The 20,705-nt window shown below is 38.1% G+C and overlaps 1 protein-coding gene across 6 annotated transcripts in view; it reads right to left on the bottom strand.

Moving 5' to 3' along the window:
* The window catches only part of PLEK (pleckstrin), a 52,639-nt gene that overhangs the window by 31,646 nt on the left and 288 nt on the right, over positions 1-20,705 (bottom strand). For 2 of the 6 annotated variants that reach the window (XM_061989210.1, XM_061989213.1), the window contains exons 1-3: positions 19,756-20,121; positions 16,424-16,493; positions 16,038-16,165 (exon numbers count right to left, since the gene is read on the bottom strand). The gene's annotated coding sequence lies outside the window, so the exon portion shown is untranslated. Of the gene's footprint in view, positions 1-16,037; positions 16,166-16,423; positions 16,494-19,755; positions 20,133-20,705 lie in introns of those variants that run through there. The other 4 variants (XM_061989211.1, XM_061989216.1, XM_061989215.1 and 1 more) reach the window with 4 other exon arrangements.

The following is a 20,705-nucleotide window of genomic DNA, read 5'->3' as shown; positions in this document are numbered from 1 at the left end:
TAGCTATTGACAAAATTTGTGAGGTTCCCAGTCATTCAATATAATAACCCAAGGAGGTGCAGGATGCAGCACTATACTCCATATGCTGGGATGGGCAAGGAAGCCCTTCTACCTCTTACATGAAAGAACATACCAACTGAGTATATCATAGTCTATGGAGCAACACTTCTCAGAGATACTAGGAAGTAGGCAAAAGCAGAAGCTGGCACAGCTCAGACAGGCCGGGTTCACTGCTCTCATTTTATACCACTTCCTACTCTGGTTCCAGTAACGCCACTGCACACTTTGATCTTTGTTCTTGCAAGGCACAGCTGCAACAAAAAAGGAACAAGGGGCTAAGGGAATCAGAGAGCACTTCTGAGTCCCCAGGTCAGAGTAAATGCCCTGTCTGAACCCAAATTCAATATCAGGAGAAGACGTGGACATGTAGCAGCCTCCTTCCTCTGACTGCTGCATCCTATTTTCCCACAGAAACAAAACCTTTGTGAACAGTACAGGTGTAAATACTGAGGGACTTGCTATAGTTCTTACATGGATGCCTGCATAGAATGCAGTGTTCAGCTGTATCACACCATGGTCAGGCTAGCCTCTCAGCAACAGTCTCACCTTCATCCTAATGCAAATATCAAAATCCTGACATTAATCATGCTAGGATCACAGCCTTCTTAACTGCTCTGCCACCACTGATTTTCCTAAAGAACAGGCTATAAAGAGGACAAATTTATACTGGGAGAAGAAGCACAGATTCTCCCCAGTTAGCACACACACTATCTGTTTTCACTTCTGTCTCCAAAGACAAGACCAACCTAAACTGTTTAGCAATCCACATTCTGACAAGTACTTCATGTAACTTACACTTGGCTGTGAAAATAAATACCAAGAAACTGGAATCCTAAAATCCAAACTGACTGTTCTGCAGAAGGCATCATTTTTACATTGGTCTCATTACAGAAAGAAAGTGTTTTCTCAGTCACAACAGTGTAAGGTAGATCAGGAAAAGTCAGAAATTTCACTGTCACCGTTCCCATTTGCCCATTCTAAAGACTGTATTAATTTTCCTTCTGTTTTCCAGATGCTCTGTTTTTGCATGCTACAAATCTTCTTGTGCTCTCCATACAAGTTTTAATTTTTTAATAACGGAGACTACAATTGCCAGAGGGGAAAAAGGCAACAATGAAAAATGCTCCAGGCAATCACTAGATGGTGCTATGAAAAGGAAATAGGTACCAAGATCTTAAAAAAACAAAACAGCAGCCACGTGAAAAACACTCCTCATCCTATTTGCAACTGTGTAAGCCACTTTCCTTCCCATACAAATACACCATTATCTTGCAGAACCTACTGCAAATACTTACATACACAAATTTTAATCCAAATTGCCCCCTGAACAATAGCGGTCACTGAGTGCTCTGTGGTTAAGGAGACCAGAGACAGACAGAGGTCCCGAGAGCTCACACACTATTGAACCTTGCTAACAGGTTCCCTCACAGAATCCCTCATCACTTCGACTTTCAGCCTTCACTTCATGCAGCCTCATAACAGGTTTCTGCCTCCCCACAAGTTCAGGAGCTTGCATTTCTTAACATACACAACCAGAAGGACTATTAATCCAAGCTATAGCACCTTCACAGTTCTGGCAAATAAAGATACTACTTTCTTAACAAAGCAAGTATTCCTCACTTCAAAGATAACTCCAAACTCTATGAAAATAAGCAGATACTCTTTATATTTCTGAAAACAGAACTGAATTTCATTTCATCATTACAAATCACAATGTGCCAAATCACGTGCTTCTGTAATCAAAGTTATGTCCATATTACTGTGTCACAGAGCTTGGGTATCTCTGAACAAGATCATAATGGAGCTTTTTGCCAGTGAACAGGATCCCAATAACCAAATCTTAACACAGCATTTTTCTGCAGTGGGTCAGCCCACTATGTGGTAATAAATTTGAGTTGGTAAATTTAAATCTCCACTGAATGCTAAATGATCTGACACTCCCCACCCCCTCCAGAGTGCTTCATTCTCAAGGGAATAACATCAGTATTTATGGAAGTAAAAGCCTCAGGGTTTTGCTAATGTGATAGAACCTTCCACCTTCAGATCACAAGCATTAATCCTATTCAGCTCAAAGGTAAAAATACTGCTTCTAGCAGAAATTTGGTATGAAGATGAGTTCTAGTTCCAGCTCCTCCATCACAAATGCATCTTGATGTTTTCTCTGCAGCTGTCAGATGGGGATTTAAGTTCATCAGAGCATTCTACCAAGGACCCCCAACTGCAGCAAGATCCAAAATAATTTTGATACATTATTTTTAAATCTCTTTACTCTGTATATCCTGAAGATATCTAAGTGCTATCAACTGGATTTCACAGAAGTATCCAAAATACTGAGCTTTTTCAGCAAAAAGCTATAGAAAGCAAAATCTGTATAAACATCAGCTGCTTCAGATCTCTTTAACAATAAAGATTCCACCATGGCCACATTATATTATTTCAACTATCCAGTTTTGCTTACAGACAGCAAGTAGATCTAACTGATACATATTTAAAAGAAAGAAGTCATAAAAAAATCTGAAAATCCTTGAAATAATAGGTTTTTCAATTCCAAAATCTGCAAATCCCTACAGGACTTGTGCCCCTCTTTCTCTCATTTAAAATGACAATATTATGCCCTAACGTTGCTCTTAGTCACTGCAGAGATTCCTCTCTTCCACAGGAGGGAGCTTTTATCTTGCAAAGATGACTGAATCGTTCCCAGTCCTCATTTTGGAAACGTGTAGGAGATCCAAACAGTTCTGAAGGGCCCCACGCCTAACAGTTTCCACACAGGATTAGCAAAGAAGATTCATAAAGTCAAAGAAGGAAAACCAGAAAACCAAAGATGAATCATTTCCAAGCTAACCCGTTGTCAGAGCTTTGTTATCACACTATTACTCCTCCCCACCCTAATACAATTACTGCAGCAGAAAAACCTAAGAATATCAAGTCCAACACCATTTATGTCCATACATATCTGACATATATAAATTTCACTTATGTGACTGAAGGTATCTGATATCTAGACACTACTAGAAGAACAATAAATCACAGTAACCCAAAGAATTATAACATCTTGAGAAGAAATCTGGCCTGATGGTTGAAAGAAATAACTGAATACAAATTTGACAATATATTTTAAAGGACACAAATTAAAACAATCTTCTCTCTGGACAATCATTTATTAATCCAGGAAATGATAGACAGCTTTTACTGGGGTCTTCTGGATGGTTGCTTTTTTTGCAGAAAAACAGCTCACTTCCATCATTCAAAACTGTGCCATAGCTCTGTGCTGCAACTTCTATCAAGGTAGCACTGTGTTATCACATTTCACAGCTGCTAATTCTGCTACTGTTTCCTTAGCAAAAAAAACAAACAACCCCAAAAAGCCATAAAATGCAGAGGTGACAAGTCAAGTGGGAGCAATGCTTAAGCTTTGCTGTTCTCACCATCTAACAGCTAGAGAATTTCATATTCCCTGCTGTCAAAGTTCTAGTCCAATGGGTATATATTCTAATGTGTACAGCTAATTCTCATCATCAACAGTGGGAATAACATGTGCACACATAGGGGACAGTGAGCCCTGTTGTAGTAATAGTATCAAAATATCAGGGTAAACATATTTTGCATGTGATAAGTAATACGCCTGGGCACTAGTTTCTGTGTTTAAGAATGCACTATAGGTTTGCATATCCAGAGCACTAGAAATACTCTATTGGTGCAGTTTCTATTTGCAACAGTTTCAAGAAATGATGCTGCCATGAATAACTGCTATACACAGATCTACACATACAGATCGAACCACAGATCAAAGTTCTGTGGAGAAAAATAGGTTAGAAAGGATTAGGCAAGATACGTATTCTGCTCTAAAGGTCTAACAACCTTGATTTATGATTAGTCACTTAAAAATTCGCACATGCTGCTCAGAACTCTTCCCTCCCAATAAAGTCATAACTTCAAAAAATAAAAAAAGTAATACAAGTCTCCTCTGTCTTCACTACTTACTATTACTTCAAAGCCAACTATGGTACAAGCCTGTGGGCTGTGTTTTGGCTTACACAAAATCAACACTAGTAAAGATTGATCCAACTGCAGGCCACGGTCAGCTAAACAGAAGGCTAAACATTAAGTCAGAAAAGTCAGCTCTGGTGCAAAAACCTAGTGATGTCAAATTTTCTTTCATCAAAGTCTTACCTAACGTCTTACAAGAAAACATACATCCAAACAATCTGTAGACCATGTCTGATCACGCTCTGCTCGTGGTAATCTTTCAGAACAAAATGTTTCCTGTTCACAGTTAATTAATCCTGCAAAATTATCATGTTCTGTGGTAAACGTAAATTGCTAACAAAATATTAACAATGAAACAAAACAGATCTAATAGCATAGTTTGAGAAAAGACCACAAGTCCCAACACAAGCAAAGGGAACCAGAGAGTCTTGTTTGTGTAACATCTAATAAGTCCCAGAGGGAAAAGGGAGCTGTGCAAAGCTGCCTGAGATGTGTTGCACTCCAATCCTCCCCTTGCCTTTTTTGTCATCATAATTACTTCTTATACTGAACATTCTGTGTGAATACTGATAAAGCTCTAATACAGCAGGTAAAGCCTCCGCAGCAATACATTTTGGAAGCTGGCCAAGATCATCTTGGAAGGTTAAATCTCTTTATGTACAAATTATTACTGAGGAACACGCATTCTGAACACTCATTTAATTTTGGGTATAAGGACTTAAAGTGAAGTCGACATGAAGTTTCCTAGTAGGACCTATAGCTTACAAAAACAATATGTCAGTATTTACAATTCTTCCGTTACTCTTATAGGAGTAAATATTCTTTTCTCTTTTCCTACAATTAAAAAGAAATTATGGACTTGTTAAACATCCTGAAAACAATCACACTCTTACAACTTCAAACTGCAACTGAGAAACACAAACCCCTGAAGTACATTTTACTCTAAGATAGAAAGACAAAAGTCAGAGTACAGGGTAGGTACTGTTCCAATAATTACTCATATAAACTGATGTAGAATGTTTTAATCAAAGCTAGATGCTTACCTACATAGGCTGAATTTCAGGATTGCTAAGCACTTACCTGCTTTACTTGACTTGAAAGGAAATGGGACATTAAAAGCTGTAACAATCAGAAAAACCTCAGATAATTCTGAAAGAGGAATAATTGTCCCTTGTTACTTCAAGCCTTTCATAATACTAAGGATCCTTGAAAAACAAGTTAATTTTCATAGAAAGTTTAGAAAAACATCTGCCAACAAAAATCTTGCCAAAACCTTTTCATTCTCAAGCATATTTAGCAGAAATTACATATTTACACACAAAGTTCACCGGAAGTTTAGGATGATTCCACAATTAATTTGTTTGATCTAGCAGCCAGAAATTTTCTAACAGAAAATTTTCTACAAAAACATTGCTGTTATGAAAGGAGCTCTTTCTTTTTAAGTATTAGTTATATACAATATTAGTATGAAAGCAGTGATATTACAGACTATCTACCTCCATATCATGCCTGTAAAATTACTATGGCACCCAGATATAAGACTGATAAAGTGTAACTTTTTTTTCCCCCTTTTAAATATTTCTGTCTAACAAGATGAAGAGTTAAACTAATCATTTTGTCTCCAACAACAACAACAGAACAGGTATCAGGAATTTTATGCTTCAATTAGACTGCTGTTGAGAGTGAAACTTGAACTTGAGCAACTGCAGTGCCTCCAGCGTAGCAGTAAAGTCAGTACACTGATTTCAAAGCTTACTTTCATGGAACACGAAACACTTGCATGACGTTTGGACATCATTATATGTATGAAGCTTTACAGAAAGTATCAAATCCTTAAAGGTTTATGTTCCAGAGCCGTTTTATTTAAGGTATTTGATGAAGAGGAGACTGAGGGGTGACCTCATTAATGCTTACAAATATGTAAAGGGCATGTGTCAGGAGGATGGAGCCAGGCTGTTCTCAATGATAGGATAAGGGCCAACAGGTACAAAGTGGAATATAAGAGGTTCTAAAGAAACTGAAGGAAAAATTTCTTCACTGGGAAGGTGACAGAGTATTGGAATGGGCTGCCCAGATCAGTTGTGCAGTCTCCTTCTCCAGAGACATTCAAACCCCACCTGGACAAGTTCCTGTGTGACCTACTCTAGGAGGTCCTCTTCTAGGAGGTGGGTTGGACTAGATGATATGTTGAGGTCTCTTCCAATCCTTAAGATTCTGTGACCAGCCTGGCAAAAGCATTTAAAACATTCTATGTGACATACTGCCATTTCTCAATCATTTACATCTGTGAAATATCAATGAAGACAAAAGTGTTCCTATTTCCCTACTGTGAATACGACAAATAAGAGCAGACGCCTGCAGAAGTGTCTGAATGGAAGCAACTGAAAACTCTCCACAAAAATACCTGATCTTTAAGAAAAATGAATCAGAAAACATATGGTTGTTTTCACTGAGATTTGAAACATATTGATCATATTGAAGTAGAAGAGCCAAAATGGATCCCTTTTTGGTAGTTCAGTTCCACTCTGATACACAAGTGTTGAAATTGTTCCAAATTTCTTTTAACCGTGTCTGTAATGGGAAATAATTCTAAACAAAAAACAGATCAGCAAAAGTAAATTACAGAAGAACAGAAAGAACTGAGTCCAGGCATAATCAACCGTTTCAGACCTCATCAGGTTCACTGGGATCTGAGAATACACGAACCATACTGAGTCAGGCCATAACTCCAATGTATCTCCAATTTTAATACTGTTATGTGAATTTCTGTACCTGTATTGGCGACACATCAGAAAGCTAACACTATCATCTCCCCAAATACTAGTTGTTTTGATTTTTTAGGAACTAAAAACTGGGAAAGAATAAAATCTATCCACAATATCAGACAGAAAGAAGATTGCCTGTGCACTGATGTTCCATAATTGGTTGATTGTACTTTAAAAAGCTGTGACCACTTTTGAAGCTTCTTATACAAGTGGGACAAGAAGGTGTCAGTCCTCTCTAGATTTGACAATAAAATAGGTTTACATGTCTTCCCTTCCATAAGGATAACACAAAAACATTTCTGCTCTGTTCTGTGGCCTGTTTTCACACAGAAAACTTGGTATTTTTGAGAAATTTGCCTGTCAAATGCAATTGATCACTGCATACACCTTGTTCCTTAAAACTAACTAAAAAGGCTTCTCAAAATATCAGTGACAGTAATGCTCCTTCCCTTGGTCGTGTTTAGGGTTTTATTAAAAAAACCCCCTCAAATAGTTACTGGCATTGACACCAGCAAAAACGAATCTATCTACAAGACATTAAAACAAAAAAGAGTGTGTGGGTGTCTAAACCAGAACACTTACAGCCATAATGTTAGCTCTACTGTAGCACACTGCTAGCATACCTTAACCCTCATCTGTGAGGACCACATTTAGCCTTTGTATCCATTCCCTAGAAGAGTAATGGGAACTCAAATGTTCCAGCAACAGCATTCTCCTCATTGACAGTGCCAGAAATTTAATATGCATAGTACTTTTAAAAGGCTACCAGATCAGACTGGCTTATAGTGAAAACCTTGCACAGTCCTAACACCACATATGGAGAGCTGCAGATTCCAGTTTTCTTACATCTATGTCCTTTTTAAAAGGGTACTCAGAACACGCACAAGATGTTTTTATTAGAGCTGCAGTCAAGAACACATCAGCTGTAATGAAACAGTAAAGTTTAACTGGTGCCAACAACATTCTGCTTTGGTCTACAGTCAGTTTGAGCTTCTGCCCAACATCTACTTGCTAACAGGTTCCCATAGAGTGACACTAAGCTGCTTCGTCAAGAGTCTTGAAGTGTATTTTGCTTTTACTGCAACTCTTCATATGCAGCTGCACAGTAGTAAACATGACCTTAATATGGAGTGGAAGTTTGGCAACAACTTGATTGCAAATGTAATGTACAACATCCACAGAAGCTAACCAAGCCAAAAGCAGAGTTGCAGTTCTTCAAAACTCAGACTGTAGAGGCTGAAAAATGAAGGTCTGGTTAACGTAGCAGATAAAAAGTAAAAAACACCAAGTTTTTTTAGGATAAATGGTTTAAAAGCCGAGTCTGTAAAGTCTGGTGGTTGCATAACACTTTCTATTACAATGTTTTATAAGACAGAGAGAGGAGCTGAAAAAGAAATATGCCTGAGATCTATTTACAAATAGGCTACAGAAATGGCTAGCTACTACTCTTGCTGCTGTTAGAAGCCGAAATAACGAGGCTTTTCTGAAAGCAATTGTCTAGGTACAGATCAAAGGAAGATAAAACCGAAAATAAAAAGAAATAAAGTTGATTATCAGAACATGAACTTCAGGAACTGTTACAAACTATCGTGGCCACTTTTCAAAGGTCAGCATATGAGAAAAGACACAAATTTCCATCCTCCTAGCATTTTCCTTTCCCAGAACAGCACTTCAGTATAGGATGCAGATACACTTGGCTCAAGAATATGCCACTACAGTTGCAAAACCACTTCAAAATTAACTGGGGAGGAAATGATCAATCCCATATTACACATAACTGGTTTAATTCTAACGCAATACCTGTTTTTGAGTGATTTCACCTACAGCATAGACAGGCCCTAAACCAAGTACCTTCAGCTGCAGCTTTGTAATCAGCCACTGTAGCTCACTGTTTCCACCACACTTGCAGACCCAGGAATAATAACAGCGGCACAAGGGAGAGGTCAAGAAGGTGTAAGCAAGGACTAGCTGTGCCTCAACCTGATGCTGAACTGCACTTTTATGCAGAAGTTCAGGCCTCACCTCACTACAGTATCTGCAGCCCTGCTCAGCAAAGCACAGACTTGAGGCCTCAGTTACTATGGTAACGAGCACAGAATAAATGTTTATATATAATTAGATAATATCTCCCTTCAAGAAACCAGTTGTCCTTCTCACAGGCAGCTACTCATATTTTTAACTAAACAGATGTTAAAAAAGTTAACATTTTAAATCTTAAATCTTGCTAATTCATTAGCAAGTTGATGATAATTTAAACCTATGGCAAGAGGTTTTCAAAAGTACGTGGAAAACTAGTCAAGAAGAATCCCATTTCTTCTGAAGATTGAACTGCTCAACTCCCTAGAGATTACCATAATGCTTGTGTTACATGTTTTGGGGTTTCACTTAAGAAACACAGGAACAATAAATAAAACTCTCTCATTGTTTAACAAAGCTTAAGAAATATTTATTCAATAAAAAATGTGCAAGTCCTTTTTTTCTATACAATCAATAAATCAAATCACCCTACTTGTACAATGTAAGCAGTACTTCCTAAAACTAAGCTTCCTGTAAAAGCAGTAAGCTGATACAAACAAGTTAATTTAGCTTAAATGCTTAGTTCATAAATTCATGAATAGCATCCTTTTTAAAAATATTATGAGTCGGTAATTACAGTAGAACCATCTGCCACAAATATGAATCTTCTGCTTAGGGTTTTGGGGAAACCTTTGCTACAACATTTAGGTATAACTTGAATGGTTTTTTGATTAAGAAAATCCAGTCTTAAAATGTGAACACTAGTTGTGTTCCTTAGCATCTAAAGTGGCTTTAAATTTTAGGAGTACTATGTAGACATGAGGATTTCCTAGGATCAAGGACCATAAAAAACTGACAAAAACTTAACCAAACAGCAAATTCCTCCCTGAAGGAAAACAAATAATTGGCAAAAACGCAGCAGAAGCACTGCCAGCTGATGAGCTGCCTCATTCTTTCCACTATAATACCATCTGTTGACAGCTCTTCCCTGTCCACACTCACTACCTTCAACTTTCAGCTTGACCTAGATCCAGCCCTGATCTCAAGTCTCATAATGAACTCCACCTTCACACACCAATAGGTGCCAATAACTGTATCCGTGCCTGGAGGTGGTGCTTTGCAGACAGCAGGCAGGTAAAGAGGTTTCTACTCCCAGCCACCTATTACAGCTCTTCTCTTCCACTGAACTTTTTCTCTTGTCTCCCCAGACTGTCAACATAACACCATGTGTGTTCGCTCCCCAGCTCAGCTATTAAAGTAGTGAACGCTATATGAATTGTTTAAACCAAGAAGGATAACATTTTAAGAAATGAGTTAGGAAGCAGCCACATGCAGGGTCATACAAGTAACATGGGAGAAACTTCCACCAAGAAGGGAAAAACCAAGAATGTACACTCTTCCTGCAGAATGGCAGAAGCCAATGTACACATTTGGCATTTATCCCCACACTATAACCTAGTGGTAAAGAACAGTGAGATCTTAATCCTAATAAAAACTATTTAATAACATTTAGTTATCCTTAACCTCTAGGCTGCAAGCTCCTCCAAGGCTAAGACTTTTTTCTGTGCTTTGCAGACACAGTTGATACACAAATGATAATAGGAAGCTGTAGAGCTGGTCATGAAGAAGCAGGATGTAATTTTGACTTGCCCTAACAACAGGCCAAACACTTTCTTCCAGTTTGCCTGCAAATTTATTACCAAAGGCAATGCAGGTATTTGAGAGAAGAAACTCAGCTTAAAGTATGAATCTCTTCAGACACTGTCCAAATCAAAAACACACCTTCTCCAACAGCAAAGTTCACAGCCTCTGCATCTTCTATCAAAGGATTATTAAGTGACAAACGTTTACATGTTTATAGGAGTGATCTTTGTTTCAACTGAGTATTTTCCTATAGCTGCAGGAAGCATCATGTTATTCCAAAGGCAATAACTACATAATTAAGCAAAACAAAATATCCTTTTATCCTTAAAAACCATGTGTTACTATTAATTCACAAAACATTCATTTACAAGATAATCCATAGCAAGGGACCAGACATCTCCAAATGCTAACAGGAGAGCTATCAGTCATGCTGAGAGCCAGGCAAGTTGCTTATTGTACAGCTACGCAACCTCGGAGTGGGCTTTCTTACTAACACCTTCAACATTCTGAGATGTTTTCAAAGTTTTATGGTACACAATCTTAGAGACCCTGGTTTCACTTCAACACAAAACAGTCAAAAGCTTAGTATTTTTTTCCTATCTTTTCATTACAGATTGGATTCACCATGAATTTAAATGGTAGTTCTGAAACAATGTAGACATCCAGCTTTTAAGATTTCCTGCTCCATTATTTTTTTTTTTTTTTACACAATCACAAAATCAGGGTTTGTACCTGAAATTTTAGTAGTGAAGTACTGTTTCTCTTTTATGCAGTTTTGCAGATAATTAAAAAAACCTCACCTAACAGTGCTGATATTTCATTTAGACATTTTTGTAAGCCCAGAAGAACCCTTAATTTCATATTATTTTTTCATTTTTCCTTTACAAAAAAAGTATTTAGACTATGTCAAGCAATGTTGTATTTAACATATTTTAAAATAATGTAGTTTTTTGTAAGTAATTGTAGATTATACTGTGTAAATATCAATGCACATATATATTATGTACTTGTGTAAGAATTTCTGAATCCTCCACCAAGTAGTACCATGGCCTTTCAAAGAGGACATTTTTTCAAGAGACCTTAAAGTTGACATGTCCACATGAGATACAGAGTGTGTAAGGCATATGGCAAACAACCAACCAATTTGGTGGTAAAAACTCTCTATTTAAACTCAGTGTTACAAACAGAGTATTAGTGGAGGTGTCCCTAAAGTGACATCAAGAAAAGCTGGTATGCTAGGAATTGTGTCTTAGACTTTATGGTTAACACTTACCCACCTCACAGATGTTCAAGTGATTTATTTGTTAATAGTTGCAGCAAACCTGACCAAGGTTTGGCATCCTCAACTCTACAGGAAACTCAACACTGAAGTATTTAAAAATACCATAAAATTGAAGAGAAATTAAGTGTAAACTGAACCTTATCCAGGTAAGAACAGGTATGTTTGGACCTGTTCTGTGGTCTTCATCACTACAGCAACAGTCAGCAGCACATTAGGAAATATTTAACAAGGTGTGGACCCTGAACAGCACCACAAACCACAGGGGGACATTAAGGATACTGGAAACCTTATAGGCAATCTGTAAGGGAGTGAGCAACAGGGCCTGCCCACAGCAAAAGCCTTTCATTGGTCTGCTCAGGGATTCAGCATACTTCCAGCTCAATCTCATAGCTCAGTGGAACCAGACAATCCATGAGACAATATTTTTACCTCAAATCAAGATTAGCTGCAAAGTTACCCCCAACCCAAACACGCTAAAAATATAATTATCCCAGAACTGTCATGAAATACACAGAAGACTCAAACCTAGCTACTCATGAACGGAGATCTTGAGAAAATGCTTATAACTGGCTACTACGATGCCAAGAATTGAGTATTTTAAGCTTCCATTATGTTTTATAGCATATATCTACAGATGTACGCACTCAGTCGGAACGAACACCCACATAGTCAAACCAAGATAAATGTACATGTTCACCAACAAATTAACCATTTGAGAAGCAAAACGTGCTCTGAACATTACTACAAGACCAGTAAACAGAAGGAATGATCACCAGAGAGGTAAGTTGTTTAACAATTACACAAACCAGAGACTTAATTGAACACCATACGAACAAGATACATTTCCCAAGCTAGAGTTAGAGTACTGCAAGTTCTTTTTCTTTTTCATTAAAAAAAAATGTTATACATCTTTCACTCCACATTCACATGAGTTAAAATACATCATAGTCCCTGGTTAAATTGTATTTTAGCTCATTAAAAGAACTCCCAAGAATCTAGTGTTTTATCCACAGATCCCAAGCACTTTACAAGATTTCAACTCTGATTGCTTCAACAACTGATGTTTTTCATCTTTGTACCACTGGCTTTAGACATTCTCTGTTCTTTTTTAATACCCTTGGGCAGCAGCATTTCCTCTTTAAAATGTCAGTTTGCAGGGTCACTCAGACTTGACAGGAACTGGGAGGCTCTGGAAGCAACATAGCTCAGATCTGGGGAAGTTTTTTGTTTCATTTTATTTTTAAAACACTGCTTACTCCACACAAATTTCAAAGGCTCTGAATTTCCAAGGTCTGCAACAGTTTTAGGTCTTATCCAAAGGCTTGACTGTTGACAACCAGATTATACTGAAAATTATTTCCCTGGAGAATTCATCTAAAATATGCTCTATTTATTGCACTCAGAACAGCAGTGCTTAAGAAAAACCGAACAGCCCACACAAGAAGGGTTGTAGGTTGTTTAACACGAAAGGCAGATCTCCATTTATGTGTTTGAGAAAAAGAGGAAGCCTCTATACATACTGAGTAGATTCTCTCACTGCACCAGATGTGGGTACATCTGGCATGCTACCATCAAGACTATCCTGGTCAGCTGAGAGAGAAAGGGACTCCCTCGAAGTTAATTACATGCATTTCCCCTAAGTGCACTCTTCCTCTCCTCCTTAACCCTAAGCTAAATCCGGTAGTAACTGCACAGTATTTTATCAGCAGAAGACTGGGTATATATTCTCTGGTGCTAAGGCATTAATTAGTCTCTTTCATCCCAGGGTATGATTACAGGATGCAGGCACAGAGAATTAACACTTTCAGTTGCTTGCTACTGACGTCTTGCTCAAAGTATTGCTAAAGCTGGAAACTTCATATACAGCAAGGCAAGATAGAATTGACCTATATTTGTTCTTTGCTACATACACCAAAATCAACAAATAACATACTGCCTCACTATGTCATGAGGAGTGTTTCTCAGAATGGTTTCTATTTGCAAGAGGACTAGAACATAAACACTTCCCAGACACATACTACACTTTTAGCTCTGCTGGTCAGCAACAAGAAGGTAGCAAAATACTTAGGTGAGCACAACTCAGCTGGAAAACTGCAAATTACATTGACCAAAAAGCCACTACAGTACTGTTTATTCTAATCCAAAATTGGTGCGAGCTATAACAGGAAAAGGACACTGACTGCAACTACACTAAGGCTGGTTAGAATGGCAGTAGTCTCATCCACAGGCTGTTGTTACCTTGTGAGTAGTGGGTCCAGCAGAATTGTACACACCTCCATAAGTCTTCGCCATAGTCAAAGCACGTTACTTTTGAGTAGTGCTAATTATAACACTAAAGTTCCTGTTTTATAAATACCAAGATGTACATACATTACAGAGCTCTCATGGCATTATGACATACAGTTGTGTACTTCACCTACTTGTGCATTAACTCTCCATTGCAATTTTACCAGCTATTTCTAAGTCTGCAGAAAGAGCCATGTCATGACTTCAGCTGAATGGGAAAAGCTCTTCACGTGACAGTATGATTTTTTTTTCCCCCAATACAAATAGTCTCATCTCATTACTTTTAATCTGCATAATGGATAACTTGCACTATTTTTTGTGTGATATTGTTCACTTTAAACCTCCACTTGGTTCATTATGCATAAGCACACACACTCAAGCCAGAATATGTTCTGTTGTGTTCCCCACCAGCTGTAAAGCATTAGAATCACTATTGGATTTATTCTTCCTGCTACTTACAGAAGTATGTTTTTTGAAACTAGATTTCACATTGAGGACAGCACAGAGTAACTCTTGTTGTATTTATGCTGCTTCAACTAAGAACAGCCCACTTATGATTTACATCTTGTGGTAAAAATGGGCTGACATATAAATTCCAACGGTGGTGTTTTATAGTACAAAATCAGAAGTTGTTTTCTGTGTGTAAAGCGGGCTGCAAACTAAAACACAACGTCCAGAGAGCAGAATTCTTCCCTATTGACACAGGGAAGAAAAATAGTACTGTATAACTAAGTCACCCAAAGTTTCAGGTTATTTACTTAGGAACTTTGCTTGCATTATGCATACCTTCTGTCTGCAGGGAGGCAAATGTAGTTGAGGGAATTCTGATATGAAAACACGAGCAAATACCTTTACTCTAACTTTTGAAATTTCTAGAAACTCTGCATGTCCTTCCAGAAAAGGACAATTTCAATTCTTTCTTGTGGGAGAGTTCAACGATAGCATGACTGTTCAGAAACTGTTAAATCCAGTAATTACAAATCTATTCCACAATAGAAAGTGGATGGTACTTTGCCAAGAAGGTAGGAGGCAGAAGCATCATGACTTAGAGCGTACCACAGTAACAAGCTGCACCCCATCTCTACCAAGTGCCTCTTAATTAGGCAGTCTATTATAACACAAAGGCCCAAAAACTTAAATCACATGAGATCTTCAGATTAACACAGAAGAACAGCAACTCTAGACAAGCTGTAATTCCTGTAAGAGATTCTTTAATGTCAGTGCAAAGCAAGAGCTGTAATTGCATAAAAAAAGATGCAGTATTTTAACCACCCTTTCTGTAAAAAAAGAAAAGAACCCCAGGAAGTTAAATCCTTCTGATTCCTTAAGTGATCATACTGTGTTAGAAGTGCAAAGACCAAGCCTTCAGTGGCAGAAATCATCCCTTATGGCATCGAGGTAAAAGGATAAAACCTAGGATTGTCTAAACACTTTGGATCCAGGACCTGAACCCGCTTTATAGGTCTGAAACACAGAATCTCCATATAGCAGCATGACAGTAACTTCACTTTTCTACTCAAAGCAGCAGAGCAGCAATCTTCATCCATTATCTAAAAAATTAAGGCAACTTTCTAGTCCCATGCTGCAGATGCAAAGTATCTGAAGGCTACTATTGCTAGGAAAAAGTTGTATCCAGTGATGACCAAAACACTCAGACAGGCACATTGGTAAGACTATGTCCTTCGCACCTCGAGAAAAAGAGTATCACCAAACCCAGTTTGACCACGTCTGAAGTAGCTGTGAAAATACAGTTAGTATTCTATATTAGCATTGAATGAGTTCCTTGGGAATTCTTAGATGTACTTCTGAATTTCCATGGTAGAAAAAGAAATCACATCCTGTGGCAAACAGACCTAGTTGGCATATGGGGGTACACTCCCTCTTTTTTCTCAAATTGCAATGACAAAGCAGACAATCCTCAATATAAACTCCCAAGAAAGTCTCTGCATGGAATACAGGCGCAGGATGAAGAACCACACACGCACAGCACTTACCTCAGTGTGGTCTCATCTCCTCCGCTGAGGGGGCCTTGAACATTTACATGAATACATGCGATCATGATGCATCATGTTTTCCTTGAAAGCTCTAACAAGCTACTTAATTTTTCATACAGATGGCAGCACTGTAAATGAAAACAGATTACATGAGTACGGAGATCATGGCGATCAAAGCTATGGAAAGATGCACAGCTAAGATGGATGCAGTTTATCCTATTACACCACAGACAGCATTTGTTAATGCAATTTTTTCTCTCCCATGATAACAAGAAGGGTTTATAGACACAGAAGTTTCCACTGCATTCATTAAACTCCCCACAAAACATACTGAAAGGTACTTCACAGTCTATTTTGATTAGTTTTTAAAAAGTCAGGTTACTTACCAGTATCCAGAGTTTGTCTCCAACTCAAAATGTTAGGGGATCAACAATCAAGCAATTAACAGTTTTCTCTCTGTCACAAGAAAAAGAAAAAACAAATTAAGGCTTCTTTGCCTTGTTTGAGTCCAGACTCTGTTGCTTCACTATTACATTATTGGTCTACTTCGCTGCACAAGTCCTTATCCTTAGAATTTGTACTGGTCCAATCCTGAACCAGTTAACCAACATATGCCCGGTGATAAAACAGGTAACACCTTAAAACAATTCAAGTGATTGTTTCCAGAAGATCAAAGTTACATACATTATTAGCTCATTAATATCTTGTGCCAAGCCACCTCCACCATCTAATCAATTACTGCAGGAAGATAACTTTACAAGTCAGATCAATACATGTATCTCTAGTGGAAGTCTTTACAATGAAGGTACACAAGCACATCAGTGAAAAAAAAACCCAAACAAACAATGTACTAATGCTTGCATCACTTACATCCAGTTACTGCAAGCTCTTTGAACAGTCAGCCCACAGCTCTTATCAGAGTTCCCCAGAACAAAAGCCTTCAGAAAAAAAGCAGGCCATTACACCAACCCTGGCTACACCAAATGCCATCAAGAAATCTTATCAGCTGCTAGGCAAATAAGACCACTACCTGAAACCATTATGCAGAGTCTGAAAAAAAATGTAACCTTTTAGTCTCAGTCTTCACTGCAAATTGTTTCCATGTACTGGTTCTGCAGAGAGCTATCTGATCCAGCAATACGATTATAGGCACAGGGTTAAAGATACACAACGCATTTTTATCCCTAGTTTATCCTAGCCAGAATTGGCAGCAAGTCTAGGAAATCAGAAAGCCACTCTTCATAATCATGTTAAAAAACAGAAAGTTTCATGCAGTGATTTTCGATATGTGGTTTCGAGTCCTTGGAGGCTGAAAATGGTACCCAAATAAATAATCATACTATCAGGACATTTAATTTACACCATCTCAGGCAGCAAGAAACACAGATCAGATGCATTTACCACCATTTCAGTAAAAGCACAGATCATATAGACAACCATACATCTGTACCTCCTCCAGCAATGTGAAATCCAGCATCTGGCAGCGATGCAAAATAAACCAATGGGTAACCAAAAAAAATTAAATCACTCTAAAGCTTTACAAGGCTTCTGTGTTCCTTGCCTTTCTTAAGGTCTTAAGAACAGCCCTACTCTTCATTTTCTAGGTAAAGAGAGCAGCATTCCCCCGTGTTCCTGACCCTTTTGTCTGACCAAGGGTTTTTTTCCCAGGTGCTTTACTGGATCTGAGAAGTATCATCCCCCTCTCCTCCAAAATCTTGGCCACACTCTCACAAATATGCAAGAAAATAAGGGCAGACTCTCTTTGATTTCTTTCAGCTGTAAAGACAGATGTAGGTGGAAGATTGATACCATAAGAGGCATTTTATCTTTCCAACTATTTGTCAGTTCTAGTCAGAATTGTCTCTTTAGATTTGCTTTTTATTCTACCTGTTATTAGAAATGAAGCAAGATGAATAAATACGGTGCATTGATTTTGCAGATGTTTAGAGTTCAGGATCTGCACTAATAAGGCAATGCAAACATGCTGAGAAAGGACAGTTTTAATTTCTATGTAAGAGCACTTCTGCTTTGCTGATAAAACACAGCTTCCCCCTCCACTGTAGCTGAAAGCACTTTTCCCTCAAAGCCAGTTCATCAAAGGTGGCTTTCCTTCTAGAGTATTAAAGAATAAGAGTTCATTTCTATAAAGCAGTACTGGAGACAAGAAGAAGATGCATATGCTTAAAAAATCATCTATTTTCCATCTTTACCGTGCTGCCTCAACCAAGAGTTCACCTGCTTTGCTGGGAAAAGCTGCTTATAGCCTGTTAAGGGTCAGGGCAGAAGATTATTTAATTAGGTAGCAGCCCTCACCCTGGGTTAACAGACAGGGGAATGCTCCATACAAATTACATCCAGATAGACACATTTGCAAGTAAGGGATGTTTACATGAAGACCAGCACATAGGAAGACAAAGAAGGATATGCTCAGGGGATCAAAGATGCATGCTATATTAAAAAAAACCCTTACAGACAGATGAGGCATCACAAATAGCACATTAAGACAAGTATGTTATAAAAAGAACTGCAACTAGAGTCCAGACACATAAGCAGAAGCATAGTCTTCCAGACATTAGGCCAAAAATTGTGCATCATTGTTAATAACACTGAAAAAGTGAAAAGGTACAGAGTTTCTAGGTCTTTATTAATTTTTAATTGGAAGCTAAATCAGCCTCCAACTACTTGGAGGTATTTATTTATTCTATTTTGAACAGTTGTAATCACACTGCAGATGAGCTTTACTGAAACCACAAACTGAAAAAAAACACAGCATTGTCTGCAGCTTACTCTAAAAACTGTTCAAATATTTCTATTGGCCAAAAAAAGTCAGAAATGCAGATAATATAATGCAAAGCATTAAATATCCCTCAGTTTCCTACAGACTCTAATCTACACACTAACAACTGCCATCTTGCATTTTAACTTCTAAAAGAGGTCCAATAGGAAAGAAAAACTACTTTGACACATTTGCACAACAGAAAAAAGCATTTAAAACTCTTTAGCTCATCTTTGTAGTAGATCTAAAGGTTCAAAACTACTAGTAGCAACAGGCCTGTATTAACAGATAAAAAAATACATTTCCCTTAGTTCTTGCCTGTCTCTACTTGGAACTTAAAAAGGTAACAAGGTACTGTATTCCTCATTTCTGTTTATTTTAGTCCCACTACACTCTGCAAAAGAAATTCAAGCCATATTCAATTTCATTTGGCTGATTTTACTCCAGATTTGCATCTGTTAGATAAGGCTGCAGTGACAGAGATGTAAGCAGCAAGACTGTTTATCAGAATTTGTCTTTTGGAGATCTTAAGTTTTTGGGGTTTTTTTTGCTAGATTCCAGTCAGTTTTAATATTAGTTGTCAGTGCAATCTAGGAATGTTTTATTCCTAAATATCCTAGCAACTGGAATTCCCTCCCTGCTCCCCTCCCAAGAAGAGCTGTCATAGCCACCTGTATCTGTTAATAAGAAATGTCCAGAAACTCCTTCCCTTGGTCAGACCATTTTAGCACATCTAATCTCTCACTGTGGCTAGGTCCAGTTTTTTTACCAGCAAGGCCTTTTTTACTGATTTGCTATTAACTCAAAGCTTACAGTTATGTATTGATGTTAGTGCAAATTATCTTTCATTCACCACCACTTGGTTTCACATTCACTTATCTCTGCTAGATTTTTCTGTGCAGTCTTCATCATCCACCCTTCACTCTTCCCAGTCAAGCTCACCCCTTTCTGCAGATATGAAGGCGTGCTGAACGTCAGCTTCTGAACAGAACCTTCGTCAGTCATTACCAATTTCCAAGAACAGCACGTTTATTGTCATTTTCTGCTCCAATCTTTTAGATGAGAACTTCTGTTCCTGAACTTTATTTTTCTATCACCTGTTATTTTTCTACTTCTCTGAGCAGCTTCTGTACAGGAGGTGTCCTGTTATTCTTAGGATTTGCACATCAGCATTTGATTACAAGACTCTGGGTTTTTCCAGAAACTCTTAAGGTCACCTTTCCTAGCCTTACTGCAGCTCAAACTCCTGCAAACGGGCCAACAGCAATGAGGCAGTTCCTTTCCAGAAGCAGCTGAAAGGAGAGGAAATTACCATTTTAGACTGCAATGCTCATGCTTGGCTATGGTCCTAAAACATTAACCTGGTTTTAAAGTAATAATCCAGTCTTCCCTTCCCCCACAAATTAGGTTGCCATTCACCTTGTACTTGGCAGGACTGATTTGCATTTCCCTGGCAAAATGTCTAGCTATTATGAGCCAAACAGCAAATGCCTGAAAAACAACATCAACGTAGTACTGCATCTTCTCTTTGCCAGTATTAACTCAACAATACTTTACAGGTAATTATTATTTTCAAATCACCACTTCATTTGTTACACTGCTATGTGCAGTGTCATGGTGCCCCAAAATAAACACATTCATTAGAGTGAGCATAGAAAAAAGGGCAAAACCAGCAGAGGGAACGTGAAAACAACCCATCTTTACTCCCTCCTTTACCCTTCACAGAGGTTTTTAAAGGTGTTATCTGACCTACTAAAAACTTCACAATAAATAGATATAATCCCCCAGGGTTAGCCTTACTTTAGCAAGTGGTTGCATTGCCCTAAATCTTGCCTCAAGTGGGTTATTGAAACTACATCTTTCATCTTGGTTTGCACTCAAGCATCAGTCAT

The sequence above is a fragment of the Colius striatus genome, chromosome 2 (genome assembly GCF_028858725.1).
Source record: "Colius striatus isolate bColStr4 chromosome 2, bColStr4.1.hap1, whole genome shotgun sequence".
NCBI classification, from domain to species: domain Eukaryota; kingdom Metazoa; phylum Chordata; class Aves; order Coliiformes; family Coliidae; genus Colius; species Colius striatus.
This window is presented reverse-complemented; position numbering and strand designations above follow the sequence as displayed.